The sequence below is a fragment of the Vitis riparia genome, chromosome 19 (genome assembly GCF_004353265.1).
Source record: "Vitis riparia cultivar Riparia Gloire de Montpellier isolate 1030 chromosome 19, EGFV_Vit.rip_1.0, whole genome shotgun sequence".
Taxonomy (NCBI): Eukaryota; Viridiplantae; Streptophyta; class Magnoliopsida; order Vitales; family Vitaceae; genus Vitis; species Vitis riparia.
Window position 1 is genome coordinate 17,565,750 of NC_048449.1, and position 6,540 is coordinate 17,572,289.

General features: G+C 28.7%; 1 long non-coding RNA gene across 1 annotated transcript; it reads left to right on the top strand.

The window, feature by feature from the left end:
* Positions 1-3,587: 3,587 nt before the first annotated feature.
* On the top strand, positions 3,588-4,738 carry LOC117909347. The gene is made up of 2 exons (XR_004650337.1): positions 3,588-3,992; positions 4,518-4,738. It is a non-coding gene; the product is annotated as an uncharacterized LOC117909347 (long non-coding RNA).
* The last annotated feature ends 1,802 nt before the right edge of the window (positions 4,739-6,540 follow it).

A 6,540-nucleotide genomic window follows, 5' to 3' on the forward strand; every position in this document is an offset into this window, starting at 1 on the left:
AATGTCCTTATTCTTTACAAATATGAAGATTATTTTATCATTTTTCATCGATTAATTCTAATTTTTTTCACTACAAATCATTTTTATAAAACCAAAGAGATTTGCTTAAAAGGGCCATATGAAGCCCAATTTTGGAAATTTAACCCTTCATCATTTTTTGACCACATTTAACAAATTAAAATAAAATAAAATAAAATCCTTATTTATTTATTTATTTTGTAAAAATAATCAAACTTGTATGTAAATACTTAAAATAATTAAGGGCATTTATGTCAAAAATAGGTTACTTTTTAAGTCAAAACATAGAAAATATGAAATTTACAAATAAGAGGATAATTTCGTCCATTTTCATCAATTAATTCTAATTTTTAAGCCTTTTTTCCATTGCAAATCATTTTTATAAAACCAAAGAGAACATATGATAAAGGTCGGTCTTAGCTTCCTGTCAAGTACACCAAATTTCAATCAATCCCTATGATCTAATTGGTTGTGTCGTACTATAATATTATCATTGCATTCCAACCTACAAGGAGCCCTTGCATGATGAGACAACTAATAAATTGATGACCTATTTACCTTATTTATTAAATACTACTCTTCTGGAATTTGGCCCATCAACAAATAATTACAAACTTAGAATAAATAAAAGCTTGTTATAAAAAACCATCCATTTAATTAATATATAATAACATTACATTGTATTGTATACTAGAAAAAGACTTCGCAAGTCTTTTTTTTTTTATAGAACTATGGAGTTCAAATTTTTGTGATCACACATAGCCAATTAAAAGTATAATTCCTAGATGAATTCCTTACTTGAACTAATCAACCCTTAGACTCAATATACCACATAGCTAACATACTCTAATAGTGAGTCTTAGGAAAATACATATGATCACAAAATCAAAGTGCACCATCTAAGAATCTTAAAACTCATTAATCCTTTCAAGATTTAAAGCACTTGTGTATGATAGACTAGAAGGGAAGCTATTTCCAACACATGACCAAGTTCCAATGCATAAGTTGTGAGCTTAACTCTTTTTATGCTTGAGTTAGGCCTAGCAACTATGCATTGTAATTGTGAGCTTAACTACTCTATTGATTGAGTTAGGCTTGGCGACAATGCATTGTAATCAATTAAAATAATTGCCAATTTTCCATTTGTAGTGTTATGAACTAGGTTCTAGTTTGGAAGGAACCGAAAACCATGAACTCTTATATGTTCCCAACGCCATGCACCATGATGTCTTTCTTTCCAAATCCCGCTACATTAAAACACAATCAATTTATTAAAATAGCTACAATTCATACAAATATGCAATGAAATTTATAATGAATTATTTTATTAATAATGTGGATTCTCAAATAAAGTTATTTTTAGGGCATACAATACCAAACATACTTTTGATGAAATTTCTCTTATGAGTGGATCAATTCCTCCTCCAATGGCTTTCAAAATGAGTAATATATCTAACCTAAAATAAAATCATGAAGATTGAAAAAACCCTAGAGTCTTGAAGGGATGAAGGTCTTCAAAGCAAGATTCAAAGATTGAATCCTTGAATGAGAGATCGGGAATGGTATGGCTCGTTAAGCTTTCTTTCTAAAGAAACCTGCTTTAAAGAAAATAAGATCTCTTTTGAAATCTCTCAAATCTCTAACCCTAGAAGGATTACAAAGAGGTATTTATAGGCTAATAACTCAAAGAGTTTCAGTTTTAGTAGAATTCTAAATCAAATTTGCATAAAAAATCTTAACAGAAACAACATGACCACTTGGGCCAATTAAAGCACCATTTGAGTGCCTTGAGTGCTTGAGCAATGTGGAGCACTTGAGCGGTGTGGAGTGCTTGAGTGGTCTTTAGCACTTGAGTGCTTCGAGCCGCTCGAGTGATCTTGGCCTTTTTCAAAACATTAATTTTAAAGCATTTTAAGTTCAAAATCAAAATCGATTCTCTTTATACCTCGAAGAAGCCTAGCTTGCCACAAGCCAATCATTTTTGGACATACTTGTGACTTCCCAAATAGATGAACAATAACCTTTAATCTTCAATAGAGAGTAAGTCACTATCTAAAATGACTTTTATGGCCAAACATTAAAATGAACAAAATTTCCAACATACAAACAAGACTAAATGCCCTAACAATTTCCCCCTTTGGCAATTTTGTGAAAAAATATTGTTACATAAATGCACTCGAACTCTCATAGTGGAGTTTACATAACATACATTAACACTCAAATAAAAATAAATTAAAGGAATGTTTTTCACCATCGTGTAGACTTTTTCTCTTACACATACAAAATACTATACCAAAGGTAAAGTAATGTGTGGGATAAGATATGATCAAAGCAATAGAATAGGATAGTTGGAAATTTTGCTTGATGCATTGTGAAACCATGAATGAGAAAAAAAAATTCCCATAGTGACACTAATGTACAAAGCTAAGCTCAAGAGGAATATAAATGTATATAAATCAACCAAATATAATAGAATCTTGATAAGACACAACAGATCAACAATAATCACTACAAGAAAAAAGGTCATTATTGACATATATCATCTTGACTTAAGATAATATATGTGAAGATTGTCTATTTAAATGAACAATTATGACATATACAATTTAGTTTAAATAAAAAATGACATATATAATAGTTATTGCATTTTTCCATGACTTATGATGATGCAACCTTGACAAATAATTTATAAGTCAATCTATAATTAATATGTTCATATGTCAAGGTACCAAAATGAAAGCAATAATGACATATATATTATTTGCTAAATTTTTCTTGGTTTAATGATATGCAATCTTGACTAAAAATTCATTAGTAAAAGTATAGTTAATCTTTTCTATCTAAATAAAAGTAATAATGATATACATGCATTTGCTAAATTTTTATATGGTTTATAATGACACAACCTTAATAGAAATTTATAAGTTAATAAATATTTAATAAATTAATGTTTTAAGATTAGAATATTTGGTACCGTCACTTTAACATATATTTTGCAAATGAAAATAAGCCTATTTTATTTTAATTTATTAAGGTTGAGTTATTGAAAAACAAAATCCTAATTTAAGGCAATTTTATCAAATTTTGGTAGTTTTTACAAGCATATTCATTATTATTTTGAATAGAAATTTGTGATTAAAAAGGATAAGATAATGTTTCCATTTAAAAAAGAATATCAATATATTGAAAACTATACCTATAATCTTATTTTAATATTTGGATAAGACACTAAGTTATGTCTCTATATTTCTAATTGTTGGAATTAAAATATATTGCCACTAGCTTGGGTCAAGGTCTCACAAGTATTAGGTAATTAAATTATTATTTGTGTTTAATTAGACATTAAATCTACTAAGAATAACTTAATTAGTATTTAGGTATTATAACTAATTGTAGACCACAAAATCAATCCATAGACCCATTTCTTTTAAAATATTTTAAGCCCGTTTTATTTAGTTTGGGCCCATTACATTTATGCTTTTGCCTGAGCCATAAAAAAAGCTTAATAAATAAGTTTTTTGTTTTTCCTTTCTATTCCATTTCCTTCCACTTACAGCCGCCCCATCTTCCCCATCTTCCTTTTTCTCTTCTTTTCCTATTTTTTTTTCTTCTTTCTTCTTCTTTCTTCTTTCTTTTTTCATCCTCTCATCCTCATATTCATGGCAGCCTCTACGCCACCACCTCCATCTCCTGTGTTGTTACCATCCATGAGTCCCACACCCACCATGCCACCATCTTTGTATTCCCCCATGGCTATTGTTCCCATGTTCACTACGACTCAAACGTGCTTCCCGATGTTTCGCCATAACCCCGATGTGATTCTTGATGTTCCATCACCATCATAGCCACCATTGTTGCAGCCCACAGCCTTGGTACCTCCTGCACTACCCATTTAATTTTGTTGGACTGACATCAACACCACCATCTCCATGGTTGCCACTTCGTTCTTCATCTTAGGGCTTCAAGAGACGTAGGTAAGTTTCCTTGGATCTCTACAGTACTTGTTGAGGTAGTTTTAATTTAATTTTTATATGGGCTTGGGTCTCATTTTCTTTATGATTGGGCTTCAAATATTTGGTGCATGGGTTTGATGTTATAATATTTTATTACTTGGGCCTTGTGTTTCATTTGGTTGAGCCCAATAATAAGAGTATCAGGCACACATATGCAGGTTGGTTCTTTGAGAGCCATGGAGTTTTGTTGAACCTTAGGATTGTTGAGGTCATGCTTCACCATTGATTGGGCTTCAAGCAAGAGATAAGTATGGATGAGGCTTCATCCTGGAGGATATGTGAGTTTGAATATCCACCGTGTTTTACATTGAATCTAGAATCACAAAATCAATTCAATTACAATTGATGATATTAAAGGTCAATAGGTGTATTTATTTTATTTTTGTGATATTGAAGGTTAGTATATTTACTGTCCTATGAAAAAATCTTTTAATTTTTTGGTATTTGTTACTTAATTTTATATTAATTTTTTGTTTATTCTACTAGGTATCTAAGAAATACATCAAGAAGAAGACAATGATGCAGAAACAAAGATCACCTCTTATGAAGATAATGTTGTACTTTTCAATTTAAGTTTGTATATTATTTTAATTGAATGTTTTTAGCTAGGTTTTGTTTGTATATAGAAAATAGAGAGGTACTTGAAAAACATTTATGGAATTGTGTTCTTAATATTTAATGTATATGTAATGATTTTTTTTCTTAAATAGTAATTTATTTAAATTATTTTCGGGACTTGATTGTGATTAGCATAATTAAAAATATACCAAATTTAATTTTGAGATAGGTTTCATATGGTATATAACATGTTCATTTTCCATTAAAAAATAAAAATTATAATAAAATAATATTAAATTTTTCATAAGTTATATTGACATATGGCTCATGCCCAATATTGACATGTGCAGTGACAACTATGACATATGTGATACCAAACATTGACATATATAAAACAATTATGATATATATAAAATCTAACCTTGACATATATATTTAGAAATCTTGACATATGTGGGATTAATCATGACATATATGACATCTGACCTTGACACTTGTTGGAGTAACCTTAACAAAAGAGTAAGTTAACCTTGACATAAGATCAAGTAATCTTGTCATATATTAAATTCAACATTGACAGAAGTAAAAGAAACATTGATAGATATCATACTATTAAGATTTCATCATTAGTAGAAATAGAGAAATCTTGACATATGTATATGTCAAGCTAGCTTTAAACTTTTCTTGACACTAGCATGGATGACATATTCAAATAGTAACGTATCTTGACAAATATATCTTATCTTAATGGCAAAAAACTGTCAACAATGACCTTTTTTCTTGTAGTGAATGTCTAGAGGTTTATCTCCAACCAAAAAATAGGCAGTGGAGATCATGTGAAGAAGCTTGTGTAACTCAAAATACTTTTAGAGAGATAGACAATTCAAATTGAAATATCTTGCAAGAAACGTCTATGTTAGGTATCTCTCTTAAACTTCTAAAATATGCTTTCATTAGTTGATTTGGTTTCCTCCAATGTCTTAGGTTTAATTTCTTCCAATATTTCAATTAATTTTCCTTAAGAATTAAATGAACAAAAGAATTCATAAAATAATTTCAAAAATATATAACTCTAAAGAACATAATTCCCCATAAAAATATTTTAACTCTATTGGTTAAGGATTTTTTTTTTCTAATTTTCTTTTATCTTTTCTCAATTAGTTTTCAAAATTAATATGCTCCCCATATTTAAGTGAGTGAAATATGGTCAATGATCTCTTTTTCTTTTTCTTTTTTTTTGTCATAAAAATGGCAAAGCATATAACATAGAAACTAGAAAGCACACAAGATATAAAGATAAGGAAACATTATATCTATATATATATATATATATATATGACATTTAGATGGAAATTTGGTAATTCCTTATTAACTTTAGAGGATTCTAGAATTCATTGATTCCTATTTAAAATATAATTAATCTATTTAGGGAAGTCTATTAAAACCTATGTTGGTGAATTATCTTAATTCTTGGACTTCTAACTTGTATTGTCTTATTTCTTCATGAAGATCCTTAATAATTACTTTGGAGATTTCTAATTAAATCTTGTTAATATTTCATCTAAATTGTAAGGATCTATGTTTTTCTTATTTTCTAGTTTGTGAACAGATTTCTTGAAGATTTCATATAGTTCTAACTTAACTGATGAATCTTCTATCTTGTTTAATAGTTCTAAAATTAATTCTTGTTCCTTGCTCATGACATTTATAATCTTAGGTTAACATTCACTACTACCTTTAATAAATTCTTCTTGATTATTAGATGTTTGACTTAAACTTTCATCAGTATCTTGCAATTAGTTGACATCATCTTGATTATCTGAATCTGTTATGGATTCAAATTCTATGATGTTTAATATTAATTCACATAGCATATCTTTTCACTTATCTAAAACATTCAAGTTATTGACTTTTTTCTTGACTATACAAACTTTCTTAAGTGTCCTACCTT